The following is a 17,690-nucleotide window of genomic DNA, read 5'->3' on the forward strand; positions in this document are numbered from 1 at the left end:
CACCTGATGGTGGAAACCCACATCCCCTCCCTCATGTACATGGAGGTTTCTGGCATGATGAGGTATTAGGGAATATATCTATGGATCAAGTTGTTATTAATCCTCATAATGAGAACCTTGGTGCACCATATGAGGATGTTCATGTGGTCCATAATGACAATGTGAACCATGATGATGCCCACATGACTGCTGCTTCTGAACATATTAATGCTGATCATGTTGAGGCACCTGTTTTGGAGGAAGTAAGATCTCCCATTCAGATACACTCCAGTACAATCTATGCTGAACCTCATGAGACTCTTGGGCCTGATTTCATCCCAATTAATCCTGTTGCCTCACAACCCAGTTCTCAGAAAGTTCCTAGTCCTGTGTTTATCCCCAATAACTGCAGCATGAGCTACAATGACATACCATCCACTAGCAGTTCCCAGCCTTTGCAGACTAGGAACATTGCTGTTGAGGGTGCTACTGAGCACATTAATGTTCTTAAGGAACTTATTGGTAACTTGGTGACAAATGCTCAGGACATCATTCCCAAACTGGGTGGCAGCCAGATTGTCAATGCTTCCTGCAATGTGGTCGATGTTGTGGGCACCAATGGTAACAATAAAAGATGTTATCTGCAGATCCAAACCATCCAGAATGAACCACCTATGAATGCCAGCTCTGTCAGCATTGAGGAGATCACAGGCCAGGAGTTTGCTGAAGTTCAGAAACCTTATAACAGGCAGAAAAAGAAGAAGATCATAGATGACACCTTCTGCAGGAGGAGCAACGGGATTGCCAAGCTCACCAGTGGCTTCAAGGACCAGGCTGCTGCAGATAATGCCATCAATAATGAAGCTAAGATTGATCATAGTAATAAACAGGATGCTAAGAAACTGAAGAAAGATATATCTGTTAACCTGGGACCTCAGTTTGATGCTGTGATTATTAATAAGCAGGCACCTCCACCACCTGAGTTTCCTATGAAGACCCTGCAGGCTATTGGCACAGGTCCATGTAAGATGGCACTATGATAGCTCTGATGATTAGGTCTCACTGCTATGATGTGGGCTTTGATGGCTCCCCTAACTGCCATCTTGCTATGATTCCAGTTCCTTTTGCTTCCTCTACCATGTCATTTGGATGCCTGCGTGCATCAACTATCAGTATGATGTGTAATAAGTATACTTTGTGCTACAGTTTCTACTGGAGTTTGCCTGTCAGTTGCTTATGTTGTTTTAAATGTTTATGTAGTATGATTATCTACTGCATGTATCTACTCCAACGAGCTTTAGTCTATGACTATTCACTTACCCCAGATATTGGCTGCTATAGCAAGACCCACAGAGCATGTAGGAGCACATATTATGCTATTCATAATATGTCACAATATTACCTCATATACTTCTGCCATGAATAGAAGTTGGAATATCCTAAATTGGAATGTTAGAGGTATAAACTCCACAACTAGGTGGAATGACATTAGAAAGAAAATTGATGAAAGTGCTTGCTGTATTATGACTTTTCAAGAAACCAAGAGGGATAATTTTGATATTGCTTATATCAAGAATTTTTGCCCCAAGAGGTTCAACCAATTCTGTTTTTCACCTTCCAATGGCAACTCTGGAGGTCTAATTACTATTTGGAATGGCAATTTAATGAAGGGCAAAGTGATATCCCAAAATTATTATCCGATCACCATTGAGTTTACTTCTAATCTGGATAGTACCTGCTGGTATCTCACTAATGTTTATGGTCCTAACAGCACTGAAGGTAAACAGGAATTTACTGATTGGCTTATGGGTCTGAATATGAGCCAGTCTAAGTTATGGATGATCCTGGGTGATTTTAATTACATAAGAAGCCCTGATAATAGAAACAAACCTGGTGGTGATCCTGCTAGTATGATGACTTTTAATAATATCATTGTTAACCTGGATCTGGCAGAAATCCCTCTCAAAGGAAGAGCTTTCACATGGACCAATAAACAAGATCAACCTTTATTGGAAAAGTTAGATTGGATTTTTACCAGTCCCCACTGGACTACTATCCATCCATCTACTATGGCTACTCCATTAGCTAGAATTTCATCTGACCATGTACCTATCAAAATCCAGATTGATAGCAATATTCCCAGAAGCCAGATATTCAGATTTGAAGAGTATTGAACTGAATTCAGTGGGTTTATTGAAACTGTGGAGAAGCATTGGTTAAATTCCACTCATTTCTCTGATTCTGCTAAGAATTTAAATTCCAAGTTTAAATCTATCAGAAGAGGTTTGAAATCTTGGAGCAAGCAATACTCCCAATTGAACAAAATCATTGATAACTGTTGTTTCTATGTGAAACTATTTCATGGCATTGAGGAACAAAGACCACTAGCTAGGGTGGAAAAGAATTTCAGGAAATTTCTCATCAAGCATACAAACAAGTTGCTGGAGGCTAAGAGAATCTACTAGAGAATTAGGGCAAACATCATATGGGCAAATTTGGGTAATGAAAATACCAAATTCTTTCATGCAATTGCTACTTATGTTTTTAGGCACAACTACATCACATATCTTATGACTATGGATGGACAACAAGTATTTGATCATGATCATAAAGCTGCTATACTATGGGAATCTTTCAAAGATAGGATTGGTACTGAGACAATCTGCACACAAAACTTTGACATATCACACCTTGCTATGGAGGAGGATCTTTATGATCTTGACAGGCCCTTCAGTACTGATGAGATTGATGATATCATCAATAAAATGCCCAATGACAAATCTCCTGGACCTGATGGTTTTAATGGCCTGTTTATGAAGAAATGCTGGCACATAATCAAGCATTATTTCTACAAATTCATCAATGATTTCTACAATGAAGCTGTTTCCCTGGCTCCTGTTAACACTGCCTACATTACTTTGATACCCAAAAATGACAATCCTGAAATTCCTGATGATTATAGGCCCATCTCACTTGTAAGTATGCCTATCAAAATCCTTACTAAACTCATTGCTAATAGAGTGCAGCAGATTATTATATCCAGAATTAGCAAGAATCAATATGGGTTTATAAAGACAAGGAATATTCAGGATTGCCTTGCATGGAGTTTTGAATACATACATATGTGTTACAAATCCAGGAAAGAGATCATTATTTTTAAGATTGACTTTGTTAAGGCTTTTGATAAAGTGAGATACAAGGCTATCTTATACATGATGAAGCATCTGGGATTTACCAAGAAATGGATTAGATGGGTCTCATCTATCCTATCTACTGCTTCCATATCTGTCATCCTTAATAGTGTTCCAGGTAAATGCATTCAATGTAAGTGTGGTGTCAGACAAGGAGATCCATTTTCCCCTCTTCTATATGTTATGGTTGGAGAATTATTGCAAATCATGGTTAATGATGCCTGGAGAAATGGAACACTATCTCTGCCCATTGAGACTAACTTTACTGAAAGTTATCCCATCATACAATATGCTGATGACACCCTGGTTATCTTGCCTGTTGATGAGGTTCAAATTAGAAGCTTCATTGAGATACTTGACAACTTCTCAAAATTCACTGGACTTGTTGTAAATTATAGTAAATCATCCATGGTACCAATCAACATGTCTGATGATAAAGCTCAAGAGCTGGCAAATTCCTTCAATTGCAAAAAAGAATCTATGCCTTTCACATATCTTGGTCTACCAATGGGATCTACAAGACGTAAAGTGGCAGATTTGATGCCCATGGTATCAAGACTTGATCATAGACTTTCTGGCATTGCCTCATTAATGTCATATTTTGGGAGACTTGTACATCTCAAATCCATAGTTGCTGCTCTGCTAATTTTTGCTATGTGTTGCATCAGAGTACCTTTCACCATACTGGATCACTTTGAAAAATCTGGCAGGAACTTCCTTTGGTATGGTAAGGATATCAATAAAAAAGGAAATTGCCTTGTTAAATGGGATAATGTTTGCTTGCCAAAAAAGGCTGGGGAATTGGGTGTGTTAGATCTGAGAACACAAAACAAAACTCTGCTTATAAAATTTCTTTACAAATTCTTCAATAAGCAGGATATCCCCTTGGTTAACCTTATATGGAACAATTACTATGATAATGATGAGATACCTTGTTTCCCTACAATGATGGGATCCTTTTGGTGGAAAGACTGTTGGTCGAATTTGCAAGACTTTTAAAACATGACTATATGCTATGCTGGGAGAGGTGATACAATTAAGCTATTGCCAGATAAGTGGTGTTCTTATACAATTTCACAGTCAATGCCTCAGCTATTTTCCTATGCAAAGAATGCTGACATAACTCTTGCAACTGTCAGCAATATGGATGATAGTGAATTTTATGATTTGTTCCACCTGCCCATGTCCTCTATTGCTGTACAACAGAGTATCAACCTTATAGAGCTGATTAACAACAGAGAGAATCAGCACCTGCCAGATTCTTGGAAATTTTATTGGGGTGCCACAAGGTACTCTAACAAGAGAATATACCTTGAACTTATGGGAAACCTTGTTGATGCACCTAAACCCTATCAATGGATATGGAAATCATGCTCTTTACCAAAGTAGAAATTCTTCTTCTGGCTCTTGTTACAAGACAGATTAAACACTAGAGATCTATTAAAAAGGAAGAATTTCTACATTGAGACTAGTAAGTGTGAATTATGTGATGATGAACCAAATGAACATCTAATGAATCTGTTTTTTAGCTGTGATTTCAGCCAAAACTTCTGGATGAACATTGGCTACCAATGGAACACTGACCATAACCTCATAGAAATGCTCCTGGAGGGAAGGAAGCAAGATACACTTGGATGCTTTAAAGAATGTCTGATTGCTGGATGCTGGAGTCTATGGAAACACAGAAATAGCATAATTTTTGACAACAGGGTCAAAAATATGACATTCTGTATTGCCACTTTCAAGGAGCACATTTGCATGATTATAAAGAAGGCAAAACCAGGATTGAAAGAGGGCATGCAAAGCTGGCTAGATCATTTGTAGACTCTTCAATGTCATGTATTATATCCATCATGTAAATCCATATGTAATTGTCCCCCTATTTTAATGAAAAAGAGAATCACAGTGGGGATTTCCCCCACTGTTTTTGTCAAAAAAAACAGGAACAAAAATCAAAGAACAAAAATAAAATTGGGTTGCCTCCCAACAAGCGCTATTGTTCAACGCCCTTAGCTAGGCATAAAGACACGAATAGATCTAAGTATTGTCATCTTTGGTATGCAATTCTTTTCTCATAAAATCATCCAAAACTCGTCTTACCAAGTCTATCCTTTCCTTATTTCCCTCTTAGAAGATGAAATTAAATCATGGAAATGACTATGATTGGTAATTTTAACATTCAGAAACCCATAGTCGGGATCATCACCATATATGTCATCATATAAAATGCATAGCTCATTTTTAACAGGTTCCTTCATCATTTTATTCAACCAATCCCTATTGAATCCTACATAAATTCCCCTAGTAATCCAATCAAACTCCTCAAAATCCTCAAGGTACAAAGATTGAGAGATTTCTGAATAGGGAACTCTCTTCCTAAGATTTTCATTGTAAGATTGATAATGTCTAGTTTCCACACTACGCATGGTTTCTTTATCATAGAGAATATATATAGTCGGAGGGTGTTCAACATCCTTTTTATAGAAAGAAAAAATATCCCTAGCTTCTTGTATTATAAAATCTAATTCACGCATAAGGATAATGGTGGCAATCTTTTTAGCTATTGGGTGATTAATATTGGGAAGACCATAAAACACCTTTTGCAAAGCAGGATGAATATGCACAAATTTTCTTTCTAATTTATCAACAAACATAACAATGGCATCTGCATAGCAGTTGGTCTCTAGAAGAATAGACTTTCTATTAATAGGCATGGATCACGTGCAGTCAAAGATTTCTTGGATAACACTTTTTCCAATAACATTACTGTCCCCCACACAAAACATTTTTGTTTTGTAATTAGGAGGAGTTCCAGTTTCATGATTCAAAGAACAAGATTGGAGTGTTTCCTCAAGATTTTCAATGATAACTTCCCTAGTTTCAGACATGATGGCAACAAACCAATCCAGCAAACGAGCAACCAGAAAGAAGACGAACGGAAGAGAGGTGAAGAAAAGGAAAATCTTTTCAAAAATCATTTTAGAAGTAGGTGAGAGGAAAATGAGAGGCGAATGTCGAATAATGTAATGCAAGAGAGAAGATTTTATGATGGGTACCTGGTATGGCTTGACTTGACGTAGATCTCCCCGGCAATGGCGCCAGAAATTCTTCCTGCTACCTCTTGAGCTTGCGTTGGTTTTCCCCTTGAAGAGAAAAGGGTGATGCAACAAAGTATAGTAAGCATTTCCCTTAGTTTGAGAACCAAGGTATCAATCCAGTTGGAGACAACACACAAGTCACCGAATACCTTCACAAACAATCAACAACTTGCACCCAACACGATAAAGGGGTTGTCAATCCCTTCACAGTTACTTGCAAAAGTGAGATTTGATAGAGATAGATAAACGGTAAAGTAAATATTTTTCGTATTTTTGGTTTATAGATTGGAAAATAGAAGATTGCAAAATAGTAGATTGGAAACTAGTATGATGTAAAAGAGAAATTATATGATGGAGAAGAGACCCGGAGGCCATAGGTTTCACTAGTGGCTTCTCTCAAGATAGCAAATAATACGGTGGGTGAACAAATTACTGCCGAGCAATTGATAGAAGAGCACATAGTTATGAGATATCTAAGGCAATGATCATGAACATAGGCATCACGTCCGTGTCAAGTAGACCGAAATGATTATGCATCTACTACTGTTACTCCACACATTGACCGCTATCCAGCATGCATGCATCTAGAGTATTAAGTTCATAAAGAACGTAGTAACACATTAAGTAACATTACATGCTATAGAGGAATTAACTCAAGCAATATGATGAAGACCCCATCTTTTTATCCTCGATGGCAACAATGCAATATGTGCCTTGCTACCCCTGCTGTCACTGGGAAAGGACACCACAAAATTGAACCCAAAGCTAAGCACTTCTCCCATTGCAAGAAAAACTAATCTAGTAGGCCAAACTAAACCAATAATTCGAAGTGACTTGCAATGATATCAAATCATGCATATAAGAATTCAGAGAAGACTCAAATAATATTCATATATAATCTGATGATAAATCCATAGTTCATCGGATCTCGGCAAACACACCGCAAAAGAATATTACATCCAATAGATCTCCAAGAACATCGAGGAGAACATGGTATTGAGAATCAAAGAGAGAGAAGAAGCCATCTAGCTACTGGCTATGGACCCTTAGGTTTGTGGTAACCTACTCATGCTTCATCGGAGAGGCAATGGTGTTGATGTAGAAGCTCTCCGTGATCGAATCCCCCTCCGGCAGGACGCCGGAAAAGGTCCCTAGATGGGATCTCACGGGTACAGAAGTTTGCGGCGGTGGAAAAGTGGTTTTGTCGCTCCCTGAATGTTTTCAGGGTATAAGAGTATATATAGGCGAAGGAACTAGGTCAGGAGACCCTTGAGGGGCCCATGAGGCAGGGGCACGCCCTACCCCTTGGGCGCACCCTCCACCCTTGTGGCCGCCTCGTTGCGTCTTCGACTTCATCTCCAAGTCTCCATGTTTGCTTCTGGTCCAAGAAAGATCATTGCGAAAGTTTCATTCAGTTTGGACTCCGTTTGGTATTCCTTTTCTGCGAAACTCTAAAACAGGCAAAAAAACAGAAACTGCTACTGGGCTCTCGGTTAATAGGTTAGTCCCCATAATAATATAAAATAGCATATAAATGCCTATTAAACATCCAAAATAGATAATATAATAGCATGGAACAATAAAAAATTATAGATACGTTGGAGACGTATCACACCTCGTCCCTCGATCTCCCACCCATATAGTCCCCTCACAATCTCGAGGGATCACTCTATCACAAACACACCCTCTCTCTCTCCCCATGCGTCCATCTCCTCCATGCGCCCCTCTCGACCTTTGTCCCTTGTTGGCCATATCTCTGCTGGACATGTGATATAGGGGTCTCTCTCTACGTTGCAAACAATCACACCCTAGCTATCTTCGTGTATCTCCTCACCTGGCTTTTCTATCTCGGAGATTCATGCGTGATATGTTTGCATAAGAAATGAACACACACACTCTCTCTCTCTCTAATTTATTGTTTGTTGTTCCTTTCTATTTCACACACTCTCTCTCTTTGCACACTCACTCATTCTCCTTCACACACACTTGATCTCTCTCGACTTAGGCACTCTCTTCGGTCCATAGCATATAGATTTATTGAAAAGTCAAACATCACAAAGTTTGACCATGTACGTGGAGAAAAACAATTACATCTAGAACGACAAACATATATCATTAGATTCATCATGATATGTAGTTTCGTATGATGTATCTTTGGTATTGTAGATATAAATAATATTTGCGTAAACCTGGTCAAAGTTTCCAATGTTTGACTTCTACAAAATTTATATGCACTGCATTACCGAGCGGATGGAATATCTCTTTCCCCCTCTCAACTGACTGACGCACCACTCAGCCGTATCGGGGCTCCTCTATCTCTCTCAAACTTTATATACACCTGGTTCACATTGTTAGTGTCAAAACCGACGGATCTCGAGTAGGGGGTCCCAGAACTATGCGTCTAAGGCTCATGATAATAGGAGGCGGGGGACACGATGTTTACCCAGGTTCGGGCCCTCTCTATGGAGGTAAGACCCTACTTCCTGCTTGATTGATCTTGATGAATATGAGTATTACAATAGTTGATCTACCATGAGATCGTAATGGCTAAACCCTAGAATCCTAGCCTATGAGATTATGATTGTTGTGGCTAAACCCTAGAAGTCTAAACCCTCCGGTTTATATAGACACTAGGGGGGCTAGGGTTGTACAAAGTCGGTTATAGAGAAAGGAATCTACATATCTGAATCGCCAAGCTTGCCTTCCACGCCAAGGAGAGTCCCATCCGAACATGAGACGAAGTCTTCTATCTTATATCTTAATAGTCCAACAGTCCAGCCAAAGTATATAGTCCGGCTGTCAGAGGACCCCTTAGTCTAGGACTCCCTCAGTAGCCCCTGAACCAGGTTTCAATGACGATGAGTCCGGCGCGCAGATTGTCTTCAGCATTGCAAGGCGCACTACAAAAAAAAGACACATCCGTGACATTTTGGGCCGAATGAATTTTTTTTCTATCATACATATGACACTTCTATGAAGATAATTGTGACAAAACCCGGTATCATCATAGATGTGGTGGGATCCTACTTCTATGACAAAAATCATGACAGAAAATGGGCTTTTCGTCTTGGGCGGCCCAGAGATGCAGCTGCATGACATTCTTTGGGCCGTACATGACGGAAAAAACCGTGGTAGAAGCGAGGGGGAGGAAAGTTTTGAGGAGTTACCGGTTACGGTGGGAGGTTGGGGGCCGAGCGATGCGCGTTTCTCTCGTACACGTACGCGTGTGTGTGCAAGGCGTTGGCTCTAACTGAACCCGAGCGAGGCGTTGGGCTCTAACTGAACCCGAGCGATTGCACTGCAGGCTACGCGTTACTGAACCCGAGCGGTCAATCGATGGCTATTAACTGAACCTGATGGAGCGATTCCTTCGCTACTGCTGCTAACTGAAGCTGATCGATTGGATGAACAGTGAGCGCTGCGGGGGGGGGGGGGTTGGATTAACAGTGAGCAGTGGTGTTGCCTCTGGATGAACAGGACCCCGTGGTGTGGAGGGCTGGATGAATAGTAGATGGTGGAGGGGTGGCCGTGGAGGGGTGGTTGAACAGGACCCCGTGGTGTGGAGGGCTGGATGAACAGTAGATGGTGGAGGGCTGGATGAACAGTAAACAGTGGAGGGGTGGTTGAACAGTAGCCGGTGGAGTAGCACGCGGTGGAGGCTGGATGAACAGGAGCCCGTGGAGGCTGGAGGAGGTCGACGGTAGCCCGTGGAGGCTGGAGGAGGTCGATGGTGGAGATGAACAATGTCCCGTGGAGTCCCGTTTTGCAGTACGCCTCACACCTCCCGATGAACAGGACCCCCGTTTCGACCATAGGAGGTCAATTTCCTCTGTTTTGCGGTACGCCACACCTCCCGATGAACAGGACCCCCGTTTCGACCTTAGGAGGTCCGTTTCCTCCGTTTTGCGGTACGCCACACCCCTCCCGATGAACAGGACCCCCGTTTCGACCGTAGGAGGTCCGTTTCCTCCGTTTTGCGGTACGCCACACCCCTCCCGATGAACAGGACCCCCATTTCGACCGTAGGAGGTCCGATTCCTACATTTTGCGGTACGCCACACCCCTCCCGATCAACAAGACCCCTGTTTCGACCGTAGGAGGTCCGTTTCCTCCATTTTGCGATACGCCACACCCCTCCCGATCAAAAGGACCCCGTTTCGAACGTGGCCTGTCGAACACAAGGCCATATCCTCCGTTCTGTGGTACGCCAGGCCTCGTTTCCATTGCCTGTTCCATCCAAGCCGGTTGGCTCCCACGCGTTCCGTTGCCTCCCGATGAACACGACGCATTCCGTTGCCTCCCAATGAACAGGACGCATTCCGTTTCCACCCCATGAACACGAGCCCTCGCCGTACGTATGCGCGACTAAGCGTTTGAGACCCCGCCCGTATGTACACATACGTGGCCGTATTTTCTTTCTTGCACCCTGGCCGATGTACGTTCGTGTACATGCTACGTGTGCGCCTCTACTACGACACGTGCACACCTCTACATCGACCAGTATGTACGTACACGTTCTTGACCAGGATGACAATGCTACGTACGCTTCGACCAGGTGGGTCCCGATTGTCAGGCACTTCCTTGCCTACGAAGATGTAGCTGGTGGATCCCAGCAGTCAGGGGGGCGAATCGTTTTGTTTTTATTTTTTTTTGCCCAGACGCACTTCCTTGCGTGCGAATGTGTAGCTGCTGGGTCCCAGTAGTCAGGGGGGCGAATCGTTTTTTTGCCCGGACGCACTTCCTTGCGTGCGAAGGTGTTGCTGCTGGGTCCCAGCAGTCAGGGGGGCAAATCGTTTTTTTGCCCGGACGCACTTCCTTGTGTGCGAAGGTGTAGCTGGTGGGTCCCAGCAGTCGGGGGGGCGAATCTTTTTTTTTCGGACACACTTCCTTGCATGCGAAGGTGTAGCTGCTGGGTCACAACAGTTAGGGGGGCAAATCGTTTTTTTTTGCCCGGACGCACTTCCTTGCGTGCGAAGGTGTTGCTGCTGGCTCCCTGCTGTTAGGGGGCGAATCGTTTTTTTTGCCCGGACGCACTTCCTTGTGTGTGAAGGTGTAGCTGGTGGGTCCCAGCAGTCGGGGGGCGAATCGTTTTCTTTTCGGACGCACTTCCTTGCGTGCGAAGATGTAGCTGGTGGGTCCCAGCAGTCAGGGGGCTGAATCGTTTTTTTTTCTGACGCACTTCCTTGCGTGCGAAGATGTAGCTCGTGGGTCCCAGCAGTCAGGGGGGAAATCATTTTTTCACGAAATACGGTGGCCCGTCTGGTGGGTCCATGCTGTCAGGTGGAGGAATAATTATTTTGCACGTAATAAGGAGGCACTTTCTTGCAGCTGCCGTGGACCCAGCTGTCAGCCTCTCCACGTATAGTCCATGTCCGATGGAAGTCGTTCCTTTACCATGTTGACCATGCCGCACCGAGAGAACCACGGCGGTGGACGACGGCGAGGCCTAGGAAGGGGACGACACGGAGCCGGGGAAGACGCGGCAGTGGATGCACACGCAGAGAGGAGTATGAGGGTTCACTGGTTCGGCTGCGCTGCCATCGCCACAGAATAATAGGGGGTGTGGGTGAGTGGAGGGATGGCCTGGCCAGTAGTGGGAGTAGTAGGGGGTGGTGAGGCCTCCGCGGCAGCACAGTCGGCCACGGGAGGCAGGAGCAGGCGGCACGACCGGCGCTGCTTTGGGCGGCTGGAGCAAGAAGACCAGAGGTTGAAGAAGCATGATGGCCGTTGGATGGACATCGTACGGTCACTGCAGCTAGAACCATTTATTATTGACTAAGTTGACAAAGCCCTTGGTACGTCAACTTAGTAGGCCCACAGATCAGCTTCCGAAACGGTGCACCCCATATGTCAGGGGGAGGAATCATTTTTTGGGTGGGTGAAGCTAGAAAAGCCGAGATTGAAGAAGAAGCATGGCATCCGTTGGATGGACATCCAACAACCACTACTACTAGAACCGTGTGTTGACTACAAGTTGACAAAGCCTTGCATACGCGTCAACTCTGATTTTTTAGGGGACACGCCAACTTAGTAAGGCCAGAAGTGTGTGGCAGAGAACTTATAGCCCATTTGAGATTTGTAAGAATGTGTAGCCCATTTTTGAATTCTAATGGAATTTACTACAACCCATTTACAGTTTGTTAAAAGTACAACCCATTTCAACCAACCATTCAAAACAGAATTCAATAAAATTTCCCACATTTTGATGGGATCCAAATATTTTTACCCCGAAATTTCTAGTCAGATTAAATACAATTTTAATATAAATTTATATTAGGTAAAAATCCAACAAAACATTGCGCTCGCAACAATTAATGAAATTAAAATTTTCAATATTCCAAAAATAATATTTTATAAAGTAATCACTATTTGGTGCCTTTTTTATAGTTACTACCCAGTTTTTATAATTACATCCCATTTATTATTTATTAAAGCCCATTTTCTTGTTAAGCCTAATGCATCCCTCCTAGGAAAGATTTGCAGCCCAGCGGGGCGGAGAATAACAACTTGACCTTGCCTGGGTATTCCTCAAAAAAAAGTATAGCTGGGCTAGCTATTTTCAGCTTGAAAAAAATTAATATCTGGGCTGGATATCTGGCCTGGGCTAGACGGGCCACAGCCCACCCACTTAATACCTGCAGCGATGTTTTCGTTGTTGTTTAGAGGAGAAAAAATAATATCTGGGGTAAACATCGAAAAACTCTGCAGTGCTCACACCTCAAAAACACAAATACTGCTCGAGCTGCTTGGTCCTAGCTGTCGGCCGCTTCTTGTGCAATTCTCTCGTTTATTGACTACTCCCTCCTTTCCGGTTTATAATGCTCAATTCAAAAATCTCACCAATCAAGGTAGATGGCGAGTGGTGGAATACTTTTTGTAGTTTTGCAAAAGCACCTAATTAATGCTCTTGTTATCCTCAAAAAATTATGTTTATCAATGCATTAATTGCAATGCATGCATGCATAAAGTACATGCATTGGTCAATTTTCTCTTAATACTTGCATGCAATGATTTAATGCACCTTGGAATCTGAACATATGATGGAAAACAACCAAATTGAGCCTTATAAAATGGAAAAACTAAAATTTTGAGATAAGCCCTATAAACCAGAAAGGAGGGAGTACATAGGTTCACAATTAATGGTGTGGGACCCTGATGTCAGGAAACCAGGAGGAAGCAAAATAAATTATAGTTATATATATATATATATATATATATATAATAAGGAGGCACTTGCGTATGTGAGTCTATGGACCCGGTGGGTCCCCATTGTCATCCTATCCAAGTAAAGTCATCTCCTCGCCCGCACGCGCTTTCCGCCCGAAACAGTTAGCGCCGACCGCCCGCTTCCTGGTGCAGGCGATTGCTCCGCCTTCAAACAACACAAGTGTCGTCCGTCCGTCCATCTGCCGCACACATTAATGATACGCGGTTGCCGAGGCCGCTACTCCGGCGCCACACATCCGTCCCTCCGCCCGCCCACCATTGCTATATAAACTGCTGCGCCGGCCATAGCCGCAGTCATCCGCATCCGTTCCCTTTCTCCTGTCCACACCACTACTGACCACCATGGCTTCCTCGCACTCCAGTGCTCTTCGGGACGGGCGGACGACGGACCACAAGGAGATGGCAGCCATTGCTGTCGACCGGCTGGCTGGCAGGCAGCCGGAGGACGATGACGTCCCAATGGAGAACATGGTAGTCGACGATCCGGCACCAACCCCCTCCTCCGCGCCATCCTCACTGGTGCATTGCACCATGAACATCGTCGAGGCCCGTGCCCAATATATGGACAAGGTGAGGCAGATGCGTGAGGAGCAGTTTCGGGAGGCGCAGGCCGACGCTGCCTACAACCACCATCTCCTCCAGGAGCACTTGCAGGCGGAGGAGCAGATCGCCGCGGAGCGGGCGGAGCAGGAGGCGCTATTCGACTCGTACCGCTTCGCCCGCAACGGCCGCCTCGAGCGCTGGCAGTACCGCATGCGGGTGGCGGAGGCTCCGGTGCCTACAAAGAGGCTAGTAAAGAGGGCGATGAAGCAGGCGAGGCGCTGTTTCATGAGACTGAGGACGAGGCAGAGGACAATGCCGGCTCCGATGAGTCCCCGCTCCGCTGGCGTCGATGATGCCCTGCTCCACCGAGGCCCCGTGGCGCCAACAACGAGGCAGAGGACACCACCGGCTCTACCGAGGCCCCGCCCCGCCAACAACGAGGCAGAGGACATCGCCGGCTCAGCCAAGGCCCCACCCTGCCGGCAACGTGGGGGAGGATTTCCACCGCTCCGCTGAGGCGCCGCCCGCCGGCAATGAGATAGAGGACATCGCCGGCTCCCTAAGGCCCCGCCCCACTGCCAACGAGGCCGCGCCACACAGAAAACGAGGAAGGGTACGGTAGGTCGCCGCCGCTCGGGTCCAAGTAAGGCCACCGCTACTACCCTCCGATTGAAGCCAAGCTAGCTAGGCGGGTTGACCATTGACGGCCGGTTAGCTTCTTGGCGGCGACATGGAGTCGGAGAGCTGCGCTGGAGAAGAACGATGCTTCTACTTAACTGCTGGTGCAGTTGGCTGACTGACACGTGGGCCCAACAGGCCACATGTCAGTTACGCAACTGCACGTGCATTTAAGTCACTGAAGCTTCTGTTCAGCTCAGCGGGACACATGTGGGTAGCTTCGGTTAATTAATTATACCTCTAGCGCACCCCTTTTTAATTTCTTTTTTAGAAAAGGAGGATGACCCCCGGCCTTTGCATCTGGGAGATGCATGCGGCCACAAACACCCTTTTTTAGTTGAAGAATGTATGAAATGTAATTAAATCCGACATGTTTATATGAAATCCGACCGTGTATGAATGAATTATTTCGATTAGTTCGAATTCCTGTATCACTGGCATTGGATGAACATGCAAAACAATACGTACTAGCATTATTCCCAGGGTGATCACCTCGTTTGCAGCAGTTTCACATGTACTCCCTCCGGTCCTTTCTATACAAGTTTTGTCTGCAGTCAAAGTATCTCTTCTTTGACCAATCTTATACAAAAAATTATGCACTTTCACAATGTGCAAAGTAAAAAGGAACAGAAGGGGTACAAAGAGTTTGAGCAGCTTTTTAGTGTTTCTGTACATTGCAATCAAACACACAAGGCTGTCAATTCATAGAGAACATTCAAAACAATCGATGATTATGCATCTCAACGACTCACATGTTAGAGGCAATATTTACTTCACAACTAATGAATAAAGAAAAAATTGATCGACGCTGCTGACAGCAAGGGCGTCCCATTCGAAAATATCAAACACATGTCTTAAAATCAATGAGAAAAATTTGACAAGGTTGTCCCATTCCAAAATATCAAATGCCTACAATTGTGGAATGGGCAGGGTTTGCCATCAGTTCGGACATTGACATGGCACCTCGTGCTAAATAAACCAACTATTCTTTTTGTGCAGTTCCACCAAAATCAACCAAATTCACGCGCTTGTATGATTTCGCCCTTATATGTTGCAACGCCTTGAACTTATCGGCACCTCCTTTCTTGTGGTGGAAATGAATGATTCGATGTATTCATGAACATTTTGTGCAGTTCCCATTGAAATCAAGCTGAGCACCCCTGTTTGCACAAATACAAAAAAGTGATTAGTATAAAGCAAAATGTACTATGAATTGACAGTTTTCAACAGGCACATACATGGTCCATGTAGAGCACACTTTTAGAAAAATGGAACTCACCAGAAAGAATCCTAGAACAACATTGTACTCGCGCATCACAGCAAAAAGATGGAGATTTGTCAGTCCTTCTGAGCTAAAGTTAGTTTGGTCTTGTGGGGAGTAATGTAACCATCCTTCAACTGCTCCTTCTGATGAGAAGATAGACAGGGCTTCTTCATCCTGGCATAATCGGAACTAGTCACTTCACGTACTCCATATTCTTCTTCATAGGAAGATGATCCTGTTGTGCGAAGACAAGAGGACTACTAAATGCTAGCATCCCTGTTTGCTCGAAAAAAAGGAAAGGAAATATTTAAAACAGCACAGATGAAGCACTTCTCAAGGACAATACCACTTTTTCATGACATTATCTAAATAGTAGCACAACGCCAATAGAGATGACAAAGCTCAATCATATGGACGAATTAGTGGGCGAGTACCAACCTTTGTCAGGAGGCTTATTGTGTAGAGCATATAGATCAAACACTTCTCCGGAACCATCTGTTGCTATCTACTATGGTGGCCATGCTTACTATATACTCCTCGATTAGTTTAATGTTTCCAACATCTTTTTGTGCAGTTCCACTAAAATATATGGTATCTTCAAAGAAGATCCCTGTTTGCACAAGTAGAGATAATTACGTATGGCATCTAATCAGTGGCAAAACAATTGTTCGTTCCAGCCATAGCAATAAATTAAGATGGAAAACTATATCATTACTTGTGTCATCACAGTTCCAGTGCTTCATTACAGCATCGGGATTTGATTTTTGTTTTTCTTCTGCTTGTCCTTCCCCTTCATCACTTGGTTCAATAACAGACAAGCTTCGCCTTCAATGTAAGATTTGGCATGTCAATTAGGGAGCACAAGTATAGTACTAAACTTAATTTTCTGATGAAAGTGGCAAAATACAGGCCACCAGTTGTGAAATATCCTTATCTTACCTCAATGGGATATTACGGTGCACATACAGATTGGAAGTCTTGTCTCCATTTGTGCAGTTCACTAAAATCAAGCAACATTATCGTACAAGTAGCACAACATATGAGAGCACACTGCAGAATCATGTGAAAGAAGGCTAGTACTGACCTCTCATGATGCGGAATTCAAACAACTCACAAGAAGAAGATCTGAACCGAATTCGCCTTAACGGATAGGAAGTAAGATCTCCTCTTGTGAAGTTCCACTAAGATCAAGCAATCAAGCAACGTTGTCGGTGTGACATTTTGGTTGAACTGCAGAAAACACTCTTAAAACAAAAGTGTTTTGTGCAGTGCAACAAAAGGTCACAATGGCAACGAGGTGAAGTACATAATCCTGTTTACAGAGTGGTGCAAAGGAAACAATTAGTGGTCAATAACGGTGGATGACACAGAAGCCAACAAAAAGAAGCATCTACCTTATCTAAATGGGAAAGAAAGCAAGACAATAGCATTTCTCAAACAGTGGCATTGATTAATATTAACATAGAGATTATATTAACAATAAAATTTGTTAAACATGTAATTTGCTTTTAACTGTGGCATTGCATCAATTTTCCAGCGGCATTATTAGAGGGTGTTTGTTTACAGGGACATTTTGGTGTAGGGACTAAAAAAACTCCGTGTCAGTCACATCTAAACCAAACAGGAGGGACTTTTCGGGACTAAAAGTGGGCATTTGGGACTAAAGAAAGAAGACCCCGAGGGAGTCTTTTTGGGAATTTTTCCAACAGT

This window comes from Triticum aestivum, chromosome 2B (assembly GCF_018294505.1).
Source record: "Triticum aestivum cultivar Chinese Spring chromosome 2B, IWGSC CS RefSeq v2.1, whole genome shotgun sequence".
Classification (NCBI taxonomy): Eukaryota; Viridiplantae; Streptophyta; class Magnoliopsida; order Poales; family Poaceae; genus Triticum; species Triticum aestivum.